At 44.0% G+C, this 21,455-nt stretch overlaps 1 long non-coding RNA gene across 1 annotated transcript; it reads right to left on the reverse strand.

The window, feature by feature from the left end:
• Window positions 1-15,302: 15,302 nt before the first annotated feature.
• LOC108531251 (uncharacterized) lies at window positions 15,303-20,958 on the reverse strand. The gene is made up of 2 exons (XR_001886113.1): window positions 20,754-20,958; window positions 15,303-16,650 (listed from the first exon to the last, which is right to left on the reverse strand). It is a non-coding gene; the product is annotated as an uncharacterized LOC108531251 (long non-coding RNA).
• Between the last annotated feature and the right edge of the window lie 497 nt (window positions 20,959-21,455).

Genomic DNA, 21,455 nt, shown 5'->3' on the forward strand with positions numbered 1-21,455 from the left:
TGAAGGAAAAAAAAAAAAAAAGGAACAAGAAAATAGTATTTCCCATTTTTCCTATCCCAAACCTAGTCAAGTAGATATTACTAACCCTCTTTGCTGGTTGAAAAAACTGAGGCTCAAGAGAGATTAAAGCATATTTGTCAAATCTTTCCACTAGTCCCCATAGCAGATCTGTCTGAACCAAAGACTTCAAATTCTAAGTGGCTAACTTAAATAAAATCAACTTCATGTGGCTGGGCCACTGGTGGCTCATGCCTGTAATACCCAGCACTTTGGGAGGCTGAGGCCAGGTGGTTCACCTGAGGTCAGGAGGTGTGAGACCAGCCTGGCCAACATGGTGAAACCTTGTCTCAATAAAAATACAAAAATTAGCCAGGAGTGGTGACACATGCCTGTAATCCCAGCTACTTAAGGAGGTGGAGGCAGGAAATTGCTTGAACCGGGAAGATGGAGGTTGCACGTAAACTGAGATCAGCACCACTGAACTTCCAGCCTGGGCGAACAGAGCTAGGCTCCATCTCAAAAAAAAAAAAAAAAAAAAAAATCAACTGTTTTTTTCTTCCTAGTTTTCTCCTGCCTTACTTTTGTGGACATGATGGAAGAACTTGAGACAAATGACCCGTAGACAAATAGTAGTGTTGTTTCTGCCCAATGGATGATGGAACAGAACAGAAGCCAGAGAGAGAAGGGGTCGGGAGGAGCCCTGGAAACGTGGAAGGGAAAATACTCTGTGATGGAACATTGTTCTCAATATCATGGGGCCCGGGAGCTAGCCTTTTAAGGGAAACACATTTGTCTTATATTTGATCACGAGATTGATTCTTTTTCTTTTAAGTTATGATGTGAAGTTTGAAAATTGGGATTTGAAACCAGTAAAAAAAAAAAAACTACATTACTGTTATTTATGAGCTTTCTGAAGCATTATGTTCAAATTTCCATGGTTGACTGGTAATAATAAAAGGGAGGTCAACTGTGTCAATGAAAGGCAATTCGTGTATGTATGAGAGTGTGTGTGTGTGCACTGTGGTGTACGTGTGTGTGCCTGTGTTTGAGAGTGTGTGTTTGTAAGTGCATGTGTGTGTGTCCACGTGTGAAGGTGGTATGTGTATGCCCATGATGTGGTATGTGTGTGTCTTGTGAACCCAAAAGTACCTGAGACAGATCTCAAACAATTTAGAAAGCTTATTTTGCCAAGGTTAAGGACACGCTGGTGACACAGCCTCAGGAGGAGGTCCTGACGACATGTGCACAAGGTGGTCAGGGCACACCTTGGTTTTATACATTTTAGAGAGACATGAGACATCAATCAATATATGTAAGATGTACATTGGTTTGGCTGGGAAAGGCAGGACAACTCAAGGCAGAAGAGGGAGCTTCTGGGTCATAGGTAGGTAAGAGACAAAGGTTTGCATTCTTTTGAGTCTCTGATTAGCCTTTCACTGAATACACAATATACAGGAATAGTCACTTATGCCTTAATCTGGCTTAGTGAAACGGTAGGGCAGAGGAAGCCACTGGGTATGCATTTGTCCCAGGTGAGCAGAGGGGTGACTTTGAGTTCTGTCTGTCCTTGGTCCACAAGGAATTTTCTTGTGGGGAAATTGTGAGGGAGGTATGTGACTTTTTACCTTTGTAGATGTCTTATTTAGGAAAAAAATGAGAGTCAGGTTTGCCTGACATAGTTTTCAGCTTGACTTTTCCCTTTGGCTTAGTGATTTGGGGGTCCTGAGATTTATTCTCCTTTTACAGCTTGGGCATGAGTGCATGCGTGTATCTGTGGATCTGTGGGTGAGGGTGGTGTAAGTATACTGTGTGTGTGCCTGTGTATGAAGGTGGTGTGTGTGTGGTAGTGTGTGTCTATGTATGAGGTTGGTATACTGGGAACACTTGGGCCAGAAGGGAGGAGGTGGTCGGATGATGCCTATAGGATGTGAACAGTGGCAGCTCCAGTTTTCAAAGGCAGGCAATTGAATCAGGGAGGACAGATGTAACGCAGGCGGAGGGCACAGCAAGATCAGGAGGGGATCACCTGGGCAAGGTCCCCCATTTCCTTCATTGCCTTCTTTTCTCAGGTAGGAATGGTCTCACGGGGGGCATGAGATGGAAGCCAGTCAGATCAACCCCATTCATGCTGGTGATCAGTGGGGTTACTAGAAGTCACTCTCAGATTGTCTTCACAGCCTACATCCTGCAGCCCGTAGAAATCCACATGCTCTTGATAGTAAAAAAGGGCCCTGGAATAGCTTCCGAGAGCCTAGTCAAATAAAGTCCATTGCAAATGTATTCAAGGTGAAAAGCATGACCACACCAGTAAGCTAATGTGCCCACTGTGAGCCAGGTCCTTTGCTTATCTATATACCCATGCCGCAAGGTGGAAGTTCTGCTCTTTACTATAAATGGGAAAACAAGTCTCAAAGCAGTGAGTGACTTGGCCATAGCCAAGCTTTGGTAGCTCTCTGACAGAGTGTATGCCCTCTCTGCCTGGCTCTGGACCCCTAGGGGCTCTGGCATTGGTGGTGGAGAGTCTGGTCAGCAGGGGCTACAGGGCCTTCAGGCACAGTGGAACCCCAAAAAAGTGACGGCCATGCCCAACATGGGCAACTCTCCCTAGAAACTATGGATCTATCCAGAAGAGGCCATGATGTCGTCCAGACGCCACACGGTAATTGTTTGGGAGCACATGTATAAGTTGCTTGCAGAACTCCCCCAAATAGTCTTGGGGGAGCCATTGCAGGGGGCTTGGGTCTTGTCCCTACAGGCTGCAGTGAGAGTCAGCAAAACATGGGCACTTAGTGCCAAACTACCATTTTTAAACAAAGCTAAGTTATTCTCTGAAAACTCGAAAGAGAAGTCATTGTGCCTCCTAACAACAAAAAATAGCACACGGCAAGTCAACGCACGTTTAGAAGAGTCCAGAGAATAGTGCAATGTGTTATCTATCTCATGGGTCACCAATCAGTGCATTCAGAGCTGGCCTCAGTGTGCACCTGAGAGGCCCATCTACATTTGTCTCCCTCCGTTTCTCTTTCCTCCCTGCTTCTCTCATCCCAGTGTCCTAGCTCCAACCAGCAGGTGCCTCATGTCGTGAAGGTTGTGAAGACTTCACTCCTGGCTCCATCCTAGAGGAGATGGTGGCTTCTGAGAGCCTCAAAAGGTGCTTTTTTTTTTTTTTTTTTTTTTTTTTAAGACAGAGTCTCGCTCTATCACCCGGACTGGAGTACAGTGGCACGATGTCAGCTCACTGCAACCTCCACCTCCTGGGTTCAAGTGATTGCCCTGCCTCAGCCTCCTGAGTAGCTGGGATTACAGGCACGCACCACCATACCTGGCTAATTTTTCGTAATGTTTTTAGTAGAGACGGGGTTTCACCACGCTGGCCAGGCTTGTCTTGAACTCCTGACCTCATGATCCGCCTCGGTCCCCACAAGTGCTGGGATTACAGGCATGAGCCACCGTGTCCAGCCCATATTCTTCAGAGTGGTTTATCCACAGCATAGGAATCATTTGGGATCTTATTAAGATACAGACTTTGATTCAGTAGGTTTGGGGTAGGGCTCAAGGGCCTACATTTCTATCAAGCAGCCATGTGATGCCAATGTTGCTGGTCTGTTGTCCACACTTTGAGCAAAAGTCATCAAAAAGAAGGAAAATTGTCTCTTGCTGATACTGACTGCCACTTACTGCATAACTTTAGATCACCATGCTATGGAAAGAAACAAAAGGAAGGAAGAAGAATGAGAACACCATCCTGCCACACACAGAGAGACATATGGCACACTTGAAATATGTTCAAGTACAATGATTGTGTTGTTCTACCATGATTCATGCACCTCTGTCCCTTCCCAACCAGTAGGATGATGGTGGGTGAAAGTTCATTCTGGCTTTGGTCTGGGCCCTGAGCTTCTGCATTCCCTCCAGTGCGTGTCTCATGGTGGCTCCTGTTGGCCTAATCAAGCTTGTGTGACTCGATATACAAGTCACAAAGATTTTTCTTTTCATGCTTGCAATCACTGAGATTGCATTCTCTGAAATAAAGGTTTCACCAACTTTATTTATATTGACTTACTATTTCTGTTCATAATTGTTCACGGCACAATTTATTCCATTGCGAAAGGTACACCTCTCCTTTAGTATAAAAATACTCACAAAAAGAAAGGAATACACCTGATAGAAAATGACTGCAACAAAAAGTCTACTATTGACCATGTAAGCCCTCCTGTTTTTATGCAATTAGGATGGTGTCTGCACTTTTCTTAGAAGCCTTTATTTGGTGATTGTTTCTTATGCCTCACCACAAAAACGCTCCTCTCCCAAAGCAATTACAGTTTCAGAATCTATCTGCTTGCCACCTTATTAGGCTATTACTGTTTGAGCACACAGTACTTCGCTTATTTGATTCATTCACATGTAGGTTATTTCAACATGGAGTGTGTGGAGTGATGGGAGGTGCCCCATGTCCCAGGAAATACAATTGTGGATTTTTGCCTTTTAATTTGCATTTAATCACTTGAGCATGAGGTGAAGAACAGTCGATGATATTTCAATGATAATACACATTTAGAGGCTAACAGAGTGAGAAAAGAAAATTGGCTTAACTCTGTAACAGTACTATTGATTATGGTTATTGAAACTCAATTACCATGCAACTCAATAGTAAATAGGCTTATGCTTATATACATGTGCATGTATTGTTAAATATTAGATGCCAGTGTACATTTTATTTGGTTCTCTTAGTGAACTGTCCAAATGCAAATTATGAGCCTCAAGTAGTGAGATTAATGCCCCAAAGCACATGAGATGCATTTTGTATGTTCAATGTCTTCCTTCTTTTGGCAGACTTTTCAATTATTTACACCACTTAGAACAATGGTTATTGTCCTATTGCCCTTAGGAACATGGTCTGAATGCCCAGAGCAACATCCCAATTCCCAGCGTGACTCCACCATTGTTTTCATTCCTTCCTGGCTACTGCCCTGAACTTGGGGCCTTGCACAATGGTTCCTTCCCTCTCTCTGAAACTTTTCTGCCCCAATCTTTGCTTTCTGCTGCTCTTCCAGGTCTTTGCTTTAGATGGCCCTCTTCTTCTCCTTTTCTCCCTAAAAGTGGACTAGATGCTCCTTTAATATGCTTCTTACACTTGATTTTTCCCTATCTTAAAATGTTCATATTCTATTGACATTGACATGACATTGTTCCCTTCCAGACAATGACTTTCTTGGGCATAGTGAGTTCATTTTATTCATTGTCATATCCTCCATGTTTAGCACAGTGCATGGCACTTAATAAGACCCAATAAATATTTGTTGAAGGAATACATGAAAGAGCAAGTCCTGCTCTGCTGTTAGGCCCACAGCACATTGCTTCTTCCTGCCACAGAAGAGAAGGACAGTCTGGTTGGAATAAGTCATTTTCAAGAATATTGTGATGAGGCCGGACACAGTTACTCACACCTGTAATCCTAGCACTTTGGGAGACCGAGGTGGATCACTTGAGGTTGGGAGTTTGAGACCAACATGGAGAAACCGTGTCTCTACTAAAAATACAAAATTAGCTGGGTGTGGTGGTGCATGCCTGTAATCCTAGCTACTCGGGAGGCTGAGGCAGGAGAATCACTTGAATCCAGGAGGCTGAGGTTGCAGTGAGCTGAGATCACGCCATTGCACTCCAGCCTGGGCAACAAGAGTGAAACTCTGTCTCAAAAAAAAAAAAAATGTGATTAATGTTCACAACTGTACTAAACTTTGGTCAATTTTCTTTTCTTTATAAATCAACATTAATTCTGGTTGTATCCACAGTCTTCTTTCTTTTTGGCATAATGAAATCCTTTATTATTGTTTCATTGTCAGTTTTGAGTATAAAAGCAAATTAAAATGACTTTGCTTTATTTTAAAATGCCAGAGTAGACTGAACACTATGAAGACATATTATAGATTAATTTCATAATTACATAGCAGAGTTAGTTTAAAGCTCCTGAATCCAGAGTTTCCTTTTATTCATCATGATAGTATTTGGTCTATAGTAAGTTCCTAGTAAATTCAAGTTATTAGCTTTATAACCTCATCCTTGATCTTTTTCCCCAATCCACTCCTTCCTCTTCAAACACTGACCTTAGGAAAATTGACTTCAAACTCAAAAGGGGGTAGAAGACAGAGGACTGAGATTTCATTCATTTCTGAGAATGAGTTAGGTGCTCCTCCCCTCCCACGTGCACAGGCTTCAGCCTTTCTTCTTAAGCTTCAAGCCAGCTCAACAAGTGGTTGTTGCACACCCTCTGTGTACTTGGCACTGAATTAGGCTAATCTGCAGCTTCTCAGGTGATTACAAAAATCTGTGATGCTGCCAGTTATTAAGCAGCTTCAAAGTCTATCTGTAATTACTCCCTTAGGGGCTGGTATGCAGTAATTCCATAAACTCATGTTGTTACCACCGGTTTCTAGGCCCTTACATATGCATTACCACCACATCTCTGATCAACTTTTTCTCTCCTTGGTTGCCGAATAGAGAGCATGTACCACTGGGAATACACATTGACAGCCTATACAGTCACCTCCACAATGGAGTAAAGAAGAACCTGCAACATATACACAATACACATATACACTCATTAAAGAAAATTTGCAAAATATAATCCAACCTCATGAATCAACAGAAATGACAGCAGATTCAGAGGAGCCTGAGACAGTCTTTCACATTACAGGGAAGCAGTTACATTAAGGTTGTTCTTCTGCAGCCTATTCTGAAAATCAAATATATATCAAAAGTTAAGGCTTTAGCTTAAAACTGACACAGCAAATAAATCATAAAGCACTCCCGGAATTCATTTTTTTTAACTTCTCCTGTTGTGGTTAGTGATTGTGGAGGTGGTCAGATGGGGATTAACTTCACCAAATATTTTGCAATATTTTTGCACAGTGAGGTGAACTAAGGATACAACTTTAATTTGGGTGTCAGAGTCCTTTGTGGACTTTATAAGCCCTTTAAAGTTGTCTAAATATCAGCATCATTTGCATGGGTACAAACTAGGATCAACTGTAGAAGGGAAAGAACATTAGATTTCTTCCTGGTAGGCTTCTGAAAGCACTTATTGAATTTATGCATGTTGCAGCCTCCTAGTTTATATGCACTGAAGAGGGTGATGGGATGGGTGCAGGGGGATCATGTACAACTGCCGATTTGTATGAGGCATTTGGAAATCCAGGACTGCCTCTTTTGTGTTTGTTCCCCTTTTTGTGGACACGTAATTCATCTTTTGCATGTTGATGGAAATCAGAGTTTGGTGGCTGCTCCTGTATAATAGATAAGATGGTGATTGGCAGAAATAGAACAGTGGGGACTATAGGTCTCAGGAGAGGAGAAGATTGATGGGGAAAATAGGAAACCATGAACCTAAGAAAAAAGGTATCAGAGGAAATGACAAATGCAGCCAAGACAAAAACCATAGTGGTATTACAGTAGTTAATAGATGTTTAAATAACCGATAGACTCATATTTAGTTAAAGATAAAGCAGAGGAGTGTCTTCTGGAGCTTGAAGCTGGCTGGGGACCTAAAAGGGAGAAGAATTGAGAAGCAATAACTAAAAACGCAGGAGAGAAGCAGTAACTCAAAATGTAAGGGGCAGGAATATGTGTGGGGAGAGGGTAATTAGATTTGCACGAATTCTTTCAAGAAAATGTCATCAGGAACTGGGCGCAAGAAAAGGTACTTAGTCAGCTGGAACCATCTGACCAGCATGAGCCAGACTTATAATGTATGTCTGGGTTACATGACGGAGCTGAGTGTGTCTCATCACAGTTTCTACCAAGGTGAGCATGAGTGAAGCCTGGCATGACAGGAAATATGTGCTGGCCTGCACTGGTTTCTGGGATGTGATGAAGAATAGTGGAGTCCCCTGCCCATCAAGGACTCACAGAGTGGTAGGGCTGACATATATAAGTAAATAACCACATTAGACGGTAAATACTACAATAAATTTGTATACAAAGGGTTATGCCAACCTCTTGAGGTACCAAGTACATTTCTGATTTCTAGTACTCTTCCTCTTTCCAAAGAAGAAAAGACTGCATATTAGACTTTTCCAATTAAAGGGAAACTCATCCAACTCACACTCTTCCTAGTCACATTCATACTTTTGTGCTTTTCATTTGAAATTGTAGAATCAAAGAGCTCTTATTTTTTCAAAGGAGTTTTAGCCATTTGCTAATAAGCAGGAAAAGCTGGAAAAAAGAAACAGTATCAGTGGAGCTCCAGGACATCTTCATAACCCTACTGTTGGTAGTCAACATTCAATCCACCCCCTTCTTTGTTGGCAGAGTTGCAAAGTTGCTTTGGAACCTGTTTCTCCTTGATGTGACTCAAAGGAGTCACCAACTCCAGCCTAGCTCCAGCAATCAATTCTTACCCATCTGAGCCAGACATGATGGTCCTGGTCTTGCCCATAGCTTGTTTAGGACTGACCTTGCAGTCTATTGTGACCAAACAGTTCTGGCAGAAAGTCGGCTGGGTGACTTTTGGGAAAGGTTTCCTCACTCCTAAAAGAGGCACACATAAAGACAGTTTCTTTTTCCTCTGGATGTGGTTGTGTTTGTTGTGATACACAGAGAGGCAGTAGCCACCTTCAACCACAGGGAGAGCCAGCAGGAGAACAAGGATGATACATGAAGGTTGGCAGAATAGAGCCTGGATCCTGGATTACATTTTTTGAACCAATGAATTTAGCAACCTTGGACATTTTCTTTTGTGTAATACTAAATTTCCTTATACTTTAAGCCACTTTCAGTCGGTTTTGTTTCTTGCAGCCAAAAGCATTTTCCTGCGACACATGCTGGAAGCGTCTCTGAAGATTATTCTATTTCAGTAACGTCAAGAGCCTGGCGAGGCTCGATAGAGAGGCATGGCTGTTACCTCTTCTTCCCACTCAAGATTATTCCCCTGGTTCTTGAAAGTGGTTTTAGGTTTATTCTTATAGCTACTGACCCATGCCAAAGATTGTTGTCTATGCTTTTGTAGTAAAATTCTGGAAACAAGAACCAACTCTTTGGCACACTTTCTTCTCAGAGCCTTATTTCTCATTAAGCCCAACCCTTCACTTTCCATCTACCTGGAACTGTTAAATACAAAAGAGCCAGGGCTCCTATCTACTGTGCTCCTTCTATCGCCCACTGGGGTCAAGGATGTCTCCCTCACATCTCTCCCACAATATAGTACTAAGATAATGTGTACAGAATCGGTGGGTTCTTGGTCTTGCTGACTTCAAGAATGAAGCCGTGGACCCTCACAGTATGTGTTACAGTTCTTAAACATGGTGTATCCAGAGTTTGTTCCTTCTGGTGGGTTCGTGGTCTCACTGACTTCAGGAGTGAAACTGCAGACCTTCGTGGTTTTACAGCTCTTAAAAGCAGCGCGTCTGGAGTTGTTTGTTCCTTCTGGTGGGTTCATGGTCTCACTGACTTCAGGAGTGAAGCTGCAGACCTTCATGGTTTTACAGCTCTTAAAAGCAGTGCGTCTGGAGCTGTTTGTTCCTTCTGGTGGGTTCGTGTGGTCTTACTGCCCTCAGGACTGAAACCGTATACCTTCAAGGTAAGTGTTACAGTTCATAAGAGTAGCACATGCACAGTTGTTGGGTCCTCCCGTCTGGAGTTGTTCTTCCCTCCGTGGGTTCCTGGTCTCACTGACTTCAGAAGTGAAGATGCAGACCTTTGTGGTGAGTGTTACAGCTCTTAAAGGTGGCCCGGGCCCAAAGAATAAGCAACAGCAAGATTTATTNCCCCACACCCCACACACACATCCTGCTGATTAGTTCATTTTACAGAGCTGATTGGCCCATTTTACAGAGAGTTGATTGGTGCATTTACAAACCTTGAGCTAGACACAGAGTGCTAATTGGTGCATTTACAATCCTTTAGCTAGACACAAAAGTTCTCCAAGTCCCCACTAGAATAGGTAGACACAGAGCACTGATCGGTGCGTTTACAAACCTTGAGCTAGACACAGGGTGCTGATTGGTGCATATACAATCCTCCAGGTAGACATAAAATTTCTTCAAGTCCTCACCTGACTCAGGAACCCAGCTGGCTTCACCTAGAGGATGCGGCGCCAGGGACCGCGGAGGGAGCTGCCCGCCAGTCCCTCGCTTAGTGCCCGCACTCCTCAGCCCTTTGGTGGTTGATGGGACCGGGTGCCGCGGCACATGGGGTGGCACCAGTCAGGGAGGCTCCTGCCGCGCGGGAGCCCACGGGGGCGTGGCACGGCTGGGGCATGGTCCCCAGCCCTGCCCCACAGGGAAGGCTGCAGCCGGGCGAGAATTTCAGCGCGGCGCTGGCGGACTGTCAGTGATAGGGCAACCGGCGCACCCTCCACAGTTGCTAGCTCAGGTACTAAGCCGCTCACTGCCCAGGGCAGCCAGGTGGGCCGGCACCTCAGAGTGTGGGGTCCGCCTAGACCGCGCCCACCCGGAACTCGTGCTGGCCCACGAGCACCGCGGGCAGCCCTGGTTCCCAACCGCGCCTCCTCCTCCACACCTCCCCCTCTACACCTCTCCGCAAGCAGAGGGAGCCAGCTCCAGCCTCGGTCAGCCCAGAGATGGGCTCCCACGGTGCAGCGGCAGGCTGAAGGGCTCCTCTAGCGCTGCCCGCCAGAGTGGACGCGGAGGCTGAGGAGGCGCCGAGAGCAAGCAAGGGCTGCTAGCATGTTGTCACCTCTCAATAAGAGCACCCTTCCCCAGAGTATACCAGCAGGCAGACCTCTCAGGGGAAGTATGTGCATATGCCTTAAAATCACATGAAAAACGGGGGATGGATGGGGGTATGTGGGAGAGACCCCACAGGGTGAGAATGAATGGAATGGAGTCAGGAAGGTTGTAAACAAAAGGCCAGAGTATGTGGGTTACGTTTCTACACTTTAATTCATATACATAGGTGGTTGAAATGATTAAACTGTGTTAGGAAAAATGGACAATCTTTTCCTAATTTTAGATACTGAAGGATTAACCAAATAAGAGAAAAACTTTTCATGGGGCCATGTGTGGTGGCTCATTCCTGTATTTTCAGTACTTTGGGAGACTGTGGTGGGTGGATCACCTGAGGTCAGGAGTTCGAGACTAGCCTGGCCAACATGGCGAAGCCCCATCTCTACTAAAAATACAAAAGTAAGCCAGGCATGGTGGCACATGTCTATAATCCCAGCTATTTGGGAGGCTGAGGCAGAAGAACTGCTTGAACCCGGGAGGCAGAGGTTGCAGTGAGTCGAGATCCTGCAACTACACTCCAGCCTGGGCAATTGAGCGAGACTCCGTCTCCAAAAAAAAAAAAAAAAAAAAAACTTTTATAAGGTTGCATAAAAGTAATTCAAATTATAATAATTCAAGTAAAGAATATGTCATTTGTGCCTAATTACAGTGCCAAATTTTAACAACTAGGCATGGATTAAACATAGCATACATTTTATTTGCTTTCCTGTGTCCCCGCCTTCCTAGGGTCACTCCAGATCACTGTCATCAGCTAATGTAGTACATGATATTGACTCACAACTTGACAGAGTTGAAGAGGCCACTGCCTATAATCTACCTACATGTTTCCTGGCATTTCTAGTGTTCCTTCATAATCTACTGTGGAACTTGTTTCAGTGTTCAATCCATATTACCTTTACAGATATGAAATTTCAACAATTTAATTTTTGTTATGTCTAATATTCTTTCCTACTGCTTCAAAGGATGCCCACTCTTTATTTGGCAGTCACTTAAATGGCATTTCCTGAAGACCAGGCATTTTTCCCCCATGTGCCTTGAAAATACAAATTCATGTCATCTTTATAACAGCCCTGTGAAATCGTGTGGCAGTCACTATTGCCCATCCATGTGCCCTCAGTCCACTTCCCAATTACACCTGCAGTCACAGTGGACAGTTTGACATGAAATGACATTGAGGAACATGTGTGCATAGGTAAACATCCCAGTTCCGTGCCCTCTGCAGTACTGAGAAGGTCCTCACATGATGGTGCCCCCATTGCCCTAGAGAATGACTGCTCCTTTACAGCCCCTTCAAGAGCTTCTCTCCCTGTGCTCTCACCCACCCTTATTCCTTCACTTGTACTTCCTGGAATCACCTCTGAAAAAATCACTTATATCTAAGTCCTTTCATCTGGGTCCACTTTGGGATGAACCCAAATTGCAACACTAAGTTCTATTATAATCCTCATTTTATAGATGAATAAAACCTCATCGTATAGACCAAAGTATGTGCCTCATATAGATGAGGCACAGAGTGGTATAATAATTTGCTCAAGGTTATCCAGCTCATGGAGTAAGGATCTGAATTCAGGCTTCAGAGTCCATGTTCTTTGCTACCCCTATACTGGCCTCTAAAAATCATACTCTATAATTTGGTGAACACGTCTGTCTTCCACCTACACAGATCATTCTCAATAATATAAATAGGGAGAGGAATTTGGCAAACTACAGCCCGCAGCCAAATCTGGCACATGGCCTGTCTTTGTAAATAAAGTTTTATTAGACTACAGCCACATCCATTTGTTTCCACATAGTCTGTGGCTGCTTTTGCACTGCAATAGTAGAATTGAGTAGTTTTGATAGAGACCATGTGGCCTGCAAAACCTAAAATGTTTACTCTCAGCCAGGTGCAGTGGCTCATGCCTGTAATCCCAGCACTTTGGGAGGCTGAGGTGGGTGGATCATGAGGTCAGGAGATCGAGACCATCCTGGCTAACACGGTGAAACCCATCTTTACTAAAAATACAAAAAAGTTAGCTGGGCGTGATGGTGGGCGCCTGCAGTCCCAGCTCTTCAGGAGGCTGAGGCAGGAGAATCCCTTGAACTCAGGAGGCGGAGGTTGCAGTGAGCTGAGATCGCGCCTTCCATGTTCTGCCACAATATGGTACTAAGATCGTGCCACTGCAGAGTGAGACTCCATCTCAAAAAAAGAAAAAAGTTTACTATCTGGCCCTTATTCACAAAACGTTTGCCAACTCATACTATTTCTCAGTAGGGCGTGATCTTTCCCAGCTGGAATCTATTTAAAATATATCAGTGAGACTCCCAGAACATGGCTTGACTTTGGGTTGGGTAGCTTTGGGGATTCTGAATATCTGATCAACAAGCATGTTTCTCTCCGTGCTACTCTAGCTGAGCCCAGGGATTGGTCAAACACCCAAATGCTGAGCCTATGGCTCGTTCTTCTCCTGGCCACCAGTCAAATGGTCTGTGACTATTTCTCCTTTTCCCAACCTGATTATATTTCTAAGAGATAAGAGGTGTCCCTTTCCCACTAACAAATGTACAATACCAGTCATGCTTTAAAAAGTGGGTTAGGCCTGAAGGAAGCTTTTGCCAGAGATATAATCACATGGGAGAGGAACTTGACTAATTCTGTGAAGGCGAGAGAGATCTCATCTTATTTTAGATGATTCAATGGGAACATTTTGATTAGTTTGATAGAGTTGTTAGGTTACATGTTTGTTTGGGAGTTTCTGCATCTACGGCCACTTCTGCTGGGCCTACACCATGTGGTATGAAAGCTTTGGGTTTCCACCTTTACACACAGGTATCAAAAGCACCTTTGCAGCCATTCACATTAAAGGCACCCATTGGCTGTCCCAGGTCATCAAAAAAAATTATTATGCACCATTTATACCAGTTTGCCAACTTGGATTTTTTTTTCTTTCTTACAAGAAACCATAGTGACACTGTAAATCATTGAGGGTATTGATATCTTTTAAGATACACTTTGATAACATTCTGGAATATGCCATTTTATAAAGCAGGGAAAGGTGCCACTTGGAGTGTATCCAGGAGGCAAGAATGCCCTGCAAGGGCAACTTTTCCTTTTCAGCTATGTTCATAGTAACTGTTTATGTATTCTAGACTTACAGACAAGGTCTTCAGATAATGTAATGAGTACTTGTTAATCAAAACTCCCATACCTCAAGAAGGTTTTTGCAGGTCAAATAGGTTGGAGTAAAAATATACATATATGTAACTCTTTACAATACCTGAGAACAAAATTCATCGAAATATGCTCCTGTCTTGCCCCAGTTCAACTACAATTTCATAGAGGTCATTTAGGAAACTCAGTGCCTTCCAGTTGTCCCCCAAATATCTGGCAATTGTATGTGCCTTCTCAACTTTCAACCATAGTAACCTGATGACGAAGAATCACCAGTTCAAACAAACAGATCGTTCATGGTGAGGTCTGTATTTAGTGGACTGTGTCTAAGAAAGAATGTGTTAATCTGAAGACCCAAAACTTGGTTACCATTTGATAAAATATTTGGGTTTATAACATTTTGTCATCTATTGCTTGAACTTTCTGGGAATTGGTTGGAAGCAAATCTTCCTGGAGAACATACTATTGGTCAATCAAAGGACCCAGATGTCCCTCCTTTGGGGAAGTTTTGGTGGTAACCATGACTAAGACTAATGTCAATCATTGAGTGACAGGTTCTGGGAATCATTACCCATCACCCTTCCCAGTGGGAGTGTGTTCCTTCAGGAGCTGCCTGGAAGGTGCAAATGACATGCTAGTCACAAAGTTTTGGATTGTTTTGGACCTGCAGGAGAGCTGGTCACACGGGTGAGTCCTTGTGGGGACAGTAATTCTCCATGTAGGGGTGGAGGAGAAAAGGGAAGGGAGAGGGAAGGAGTGTGACCAAATCACTGGGGCTTTTTCAAACAGAACAAGGCCTCTTCCTCCTCATCATCCCTCCTGGATTCCAATTCAAAGGCCTGGGGCTCATGTGATCATGTGACTGCAATTTCTTTTTTTTTTTTTTGACACCTGTATGGGTGTGTGGTCTTTTTTTTTTTTCTTTTGAGACAGAGTCTCACTCTGTTGCCCAGGCTGGAGTGCAGTGGTGCAATCTTGGCTTACCACAACCCCTGCCTCCCAGATTCAAGCAATTCTCCTGCCCCAGCCTCCCAAGTAGCTGGGACTGCAGGCACGTGCCACCGTGCCCAGCTAATTTTTGTATTTTTAGTAGAGACGGGGTTTCACTATGTTGGCCAGTCTGGTCTCAAACTCCTGACCTCATGATCTGCCCGCCTCGGCCTCCCAAAGTGCTGGGATTACAGGCATGAGCCACTATGCGTGGCCAAGTGACTGCAGTTCTACTGCTCTTCACCATGTCCTGCTCAGTCTAGAACACGCTCTACAGACCTGGGCGTGGCTGCTCTTTCTGGGGGATGCTGGCAGCCCATGGCTGGAGCTTGTCAGTCATCTGCAAGAACTGAAATCCCTCAGGTCTCCAAGGTACTTACTGGGCCCAAGTATCAAAAAGACAGGATTTACACACCAGCTTTCCTTCCTCCATTTGTACTCTGACCTCACAGAGGCTTCCGCAGTGACCCTCTTCTTTTATATTTTCTCAGCTTTGCTTTCTGCCCTAGTTCTTCCAGCTCTTCCCCTTGTTACATTATTCATGACTTTTATTTCTCACTTAGTAATTTATTTTAATTTTATTCGTGTTTTATGCTCACTTAACCCAGGTCCTTATCTTGAAAAATGACTACTCTGGAGTGACCAGAGAAGGAAGAAGTAGCAAGCTATTTGTCCTTTTTAAAACAAGAGAATTCCAAGATTATTGCATTAAAAAATTTTTTCAACAGCTGCAACAGAATTCGCCCTTAAACAGTGGTTCTTAACCTGGGCTACACGTTGGAACTATTTGGGCAGTTTTGGGAAAAAAAATCCCAATGCCTAGGTCTCCCCTCCAGAGATTCTCTTTTAATTGGCCCGAGGTAAGACTTGGGCCCCGGGAGTTTTAAAAGCTGCCCAGGTGATTCTAATGTGCAGCCAGGGTGGTGTGTCCTTCCCACAGACAACGCTGCAGAAGCGAGCCTGCCTCAGAAGTTCAGACCCCTCCCCTCCTTTTCAGCACAGTAATCATCCTTGCAGATTTCCTCATAAGTGAGAGAAGCCGGGCTCATGTCCTTGCCCCACCACTGTGTTACCCTGGGTCAGGGCCTTTATCCTTCTGAGTCTCAGTTTCTTCATCAGTAAGAGTAACAAAGTCAACCCTGATGAGGTTGCAAGCTGGACCCACCCACGATGCTGCAGGTTAGAACTCCTGGTCAGCAGTGCACAGGGTCAGGATGAGCTCAGGAGAAATGCAAGAAAACTGAACCAATTAATGGTGCCTGTGGCCACGTGGAGACCCTGTTTCTACCACCAATATGCCCCTGATGTCGGCACTGAAGAGAAGACACCTTTTAGGACCCCAGACTGACTGTTTCCAGCTTCCAGCTCTCAGAACCTCTGTGGGCACCAGGTAAGTGTTCAGAAGGCCTTCCTTGACCACCAACATGTACATCAGCAAAGTTTTCGACTCCATCACACAGTCCTTGAGGTGGTCCAGCTGAATTCTTTCCTCCCCTGGTCATGACATGCACTACAGAATTGGAGGGAAATCAGCATGTGCCAGGGAAGCCAGCTAGGGAGGGGACAGAAACTCCCCTTCCTTCCCTGGTAAGGGGCCTTCAAGTAAGCGCCCTTCTGCCATGAAGCAGAGGGTCGATGAACACAAACAAGGCACTAATGCAGATTTCCTATAAAGACCTTCATTAGAGAAAACAGAGCCGGATCTTCTAACCAGACCCCAGCGATGTCTCCCCTTGCAGTAAGATGATGCCTTGCTTTACACAGATCCTTTGCTGAGAAGCAGATGTGTTTAATATAAAAGAAAGAAGAGAAGAGGAGAGAGAAGACATTGTCATGCATGAATTTACCCGTTCCGTGACACTCAAAACTCATTTCCTCTCAGGGCATTTGTCCTTGCTTTTCTCCTTCTGGGATACTCGTAGTTCACTCCTTCTGTGCTCCAATATCATCTCCATACTACGCCCCTGTCCCTTCTTATCCCCTTGCTCTGCTATTTTTCTTTGTCACAATGACCACTACCACTACTTAACATGATATTATTTATTTATCTGTTACTTGCTTATGAGACCCTGAGCTCCATGAGGATTTTACTTATCTCATTTATAGCTCTGCTCCGGTGCCTGGCAAAAAAATATAAGCAAAGAGCATGAATGAATGAACGAGCATGTGCATGAAACCTTGGGAGGCAGAGCGTCTGCTTTCGCGGGTCCCACACAACACGGCTCCTGCACCACTGACAGTGCCCTTGCTCCCTGGCTGGGCTGTGTTCTTCTCCATAGGATTTACCACCATCTGACTGACTTTGTTATTTGTTTACTTCCTATCTGCCCCACTGGAATGTAAACTCCACAAAGGAAGGGACTTTTGTTTTCATTTTTACTAGCCTTTGCTTTATTTCCAAAGTCAGGATGGCACCTGGCAATGTAGTGGGAATTTAATAAATATCTATTGTCAAAGAAACGATTACCTCACTCAGGAGAAGGTGACGCCAATCAATCTCTGGCAAAAGTGGTGTTTTTCAAGTGCCTCCTTTGTCATCAGCCTCTGTTTTTTTTTTTTTTTTTTTTTTTTTTTTTTTTTTTTTTTTTTTTTTTTTTTTTTGAGAACACTGCCTGCATCCATAGTTTCCAGTGGCTGTTAACCCCTCCCTCTCTTCCCAACCACATGCAGCAGGTCTCCACGTCAGTCTTTGACAACACCTCTGCATTCCCTCTGTACTTTGCTCTTGCAGTTTCATCTTTGAATGCTTTTCTTTCCCCATCCACTAAAAGTCTCCTTATCCCTCTGAGCCAGCTTTTTCCCGGAGCCTTTTCCTGACCCCCAGCCAGAAGTGCACTTTTCCTTCTCTGAATCTCTACAGGACTTGGTACCTCTCAAGTGGTACTTAGGACACATTAGAAGACATGATCAGATCTTTGGAGATTATGTCAGTTACACTGTAACCCAAAACTGTAACCCTAAGACAAGAAGGGGCACAAGAACCTTCAGGCATCACCAACATCTTTCCACCTACAGAGCTGAGGCCATTTCAGACTGGGCCGCACTGTCTCATCTATCCTGAAGCTTTGCAAAATCCCAATGGCTTGCTACGTGCAGGGATAGAAGCAGAAGATCCCAGAACTGCCCCAAATTGCAGCTCCCACTTCTCTCCCTCCAGCCCCTAACCTCTACCCCAGCCTCTCAATCCCTGGAGGAAGGTCTCAGGACCAGAGGACTTTGTTTTTCTCTTTCAGACTCCTCCAGCCTTCTTTCCCTCCTCCAGAAGCCCAGATTCTGGCACTCTCTCACAACCTGCAGACAACTCTATGAGCAAACATCCTCCCTCCTCTACTCATCAGATTAGTATTTCATCATTTCATTTTCTGGTAGCCAACAGCTTACATTGTGAGCTGTAGATTTCTACAGACTCAAAAGCCTAAGCCTTCTGAAGACAGAGTTGCCCACTTAAAACTGACTGTGGAATTAGGGATTTCTAATATGAGTTATTTCAACACCTCCCTGATGCTTTTTCTCCCCTGCCTCTCCATCTGCAATTTTTGCAGGAAGCATGATGCAGTCAAGAATGTGGGTGGTGAACCTGGGAGGTGGAGCTTGCAGTGAGCCGAGATTGCGCCACTGCACTCCAGCCTGGGCGACAGAGTGAGACTCCGTCTCAAAAAAAAAAAAAGAAAAAGAAAAAAGAATGTGAGTGGACATTTCTATCTTTTCAAGAAAACTGTTATTGGGAATGGGAACTAGTGATGAGTGACAAGATTTTGGATTTTGATAGATGAAATATTTTCAGACTTAAAGATTATTCAGGTCAAGCAGACTTCCTTTATGCTTCTGCAGAGGCAAATTTAATGTCTCTATATTGTTATTTCTACTTTTTATGCCCTAGCCCGTTTTAACCCTTATATGTAGTCTCTCACCCACTCACAAGTTGCATTCTCAGGGGCATATTTTCAGAGAAACAACAGTAATAAGGTTTGTGTGCTATCCTGTAATATCCCATTTTGCTAATATAGCTAAATTCAATATTATTCATGTATTCACGAATTCACTTATTCATTCATTCACTTAATAAATATGCATTGAGCCAATGCAATGGCTCATGTCTATAATCCCAGTACTTTGGGAGGCTGAGGTGGGAGGTTCCCTTGAGGCCTGAAGTTCAAGACTAGCCTGGGCAGCATAGCAAGACCCTGTCTTTACAGAATAATAATAAGAAGAAGAAACCAGGTGTGGCAGTACACTTCTGTAGTCTCAGCTACTCGAGAGGCTGAAGCAAGAGGATTTCTCAAGCCCAGGAGGTCAAGGCTGCAGTGAGCTATGATCGTGCCACTTCACTCCAGCCAGGACAACAGAGTGAGACACTGTCTCTAAATATATATATATATATATGTATATATATACACACACATACACACATAGATACATACACACATACACACATACATACATACACACATACATACACACACGTGTGCATTGAGCAACAACTATATGTCAAGCACCGTGCTGGACAGTGGGGTCCAGTGGTGAGCAAGAGTGACACAGGTCCTGCTGTCATGGATCTTACATGGAGGTGAAGGGAGCCAGATAATAATGACCTGCAATACACATACAATTATAGACTAGAATAGATGCCCTAACTTGAGGGAGTCTACTTTAGACAAGACAGTCAGGGAAAAAAATCTTGATTTTTGAGCTAAGAAAAAAAAAAGAGCTGAGTTCAAGGAGCCTTCCAGGCAGAAGGCACAGCAGATGCAAAGGCCCCAATGCAAAAGATGACTCATGTGTTGGATAAACAGAAAGAAACCAGTGTGACAGAAGCTTGGTGAGCTGGCTGCCCTGGGAAGAGGGGTCTGCAATTGCCTTCTGGTTTCCAGGCCCATGAGAAGCCTTCCCGTTTTCAACACAACTCCCTGACTTGCTTGAATGGGTGGTATATTCGTTAATTCCAGAATGCCTGTACTTCAGATATTCCGAGCATTGATGTGAACCCCTGCTGGAAAACACACACACACACACACACACACACACACACACTTTTGCTCAGGGAGGCTAAAAATCTTTACCTCATGAAACCTTCTTACAGCCAAAGTCACATTTTTCTCAACATAGGAGACTCAAGTTTCTTGCTGGTACATTATTGGGGTCCACAAAGTACGAAGTAGAATCTGAATTGATAACAAACACAGCTGCTGTCCTTGGATCGTACAGACTCTAAATGTGGTCTTGGAGGAGTAATGAGCGTGTTTTCAAAAGTGGTCTTGCCCTTCACATAATCACCAGTACAACAGCGATGCCACATGCTGTATTCAGAGATAACCGTATTTTTCTGTCTTTTATATCTCTTGAATCTTTTATCATGCAACAAAAGCAACATAAAATTTGGCTCACCACTACTGTCCTGTATTTCAGGTTAGTAAGAGATAATTCATTGGCATAGTCCCTGGCAAATGCTCAGTTAACATTAGTTGTAGTCGTTATCAGACAAAAAGGACAAATCACAACTTAACTCTGAAGATTTTAGGTGCTCAAAGGACAAAGCCCTCTTAAATTTTACCCAAGTGAAATCTTCAATCATTTTTCTTTGAGAAGGAAACTGCAACCTTCAAATTGTGCGTAAGCACATTTCCTTTTGAAGCTCAAAATAATCCTGTATTTTCAAAACAAAGCAATTAGGCCTCCATCATTAAATGTGGCTTTGTTTACTTGTGTGGTTTGCTTTCATTCTTGTAGGTCAAATGTTATTATCATCATAGTTGACTCAATTTTTTTTAAAGCTTAATTCGGTTTTAAAAACCTAATCTGTTCCATTCCAGATCTTTCTCAACAAAAGTCTCAACTTCATTCACAGTGGAAAGTTTGTAGGCTTAACAAACCTTTTGTTTGGTGGAAGGAAAAACAGAAATACCACGCCCACCTCTGAGGTCTGGCTGAGAGGAAAACTGCTCTGCCGTGCTTCCTCTCTGACTGCTTGTGTGTAACAGGGATGTGGCATGAGTCGACATTAGCGTGCTCTGTGCTAAGATGCATCAGATGTCGTGGGGCCCTTGGGAGTCTTGGACTAGAGGCTGCAGATAGGATGTGGGGATAAGCAATGTAATGAACCCACGAATCTTCAATCATGTAATAAGCTGTTATACCACAAGAACTATGACCTAGGAGGTGAAACATACCATGAGGTGTTTAGCGAGATTGAGAATCTTGTTGTCATGTTATGTTCATGTCGTGTTTGGAACAGGAGAGAAAGGGCAGGGTAAGTGTCCCCTTACGAAGGCCAGAATTGTGCGGGGCTTTCATCATATCAGATGGTGATGATTTGTGTACCCAGCCATCTCCCTCCAGAGCCCACTGGAGGAAGAGTCTTATGTTATTCATCCTGTGTCTCCAGAGTTTATTACAGTGTCTGTGCTCAAGAAATACATGTCCAGTGAATGAATTTTATTATTATTATTATTATTTGAGACAGAGTCTCATTGTCACCCAGGCTGGAGTTCAGTGGAGCGATCTTGGCTCACTGCAGCCTCCGCCTTCTGGGCTCAAGCCCAGCCTCCTGCCTCAGCCTGCCTCCTGCCTCAGCC

Source organism: Rhinopithecus bieti, unplaced genomic scaffold (assembly GCF_001698545.2).
Source record: "Rhinopithecus bieti isolate Rb0 unplaced genomic scaffold, ASM169854v2 scaffold_7684, whole genome shotgun sequence".
NCBI lineage: Eukaryota > Metazoa > Chordata > Mammalia > Primates > Cercopithecidae > Rhinopithecus > Rhinopithecus bieti.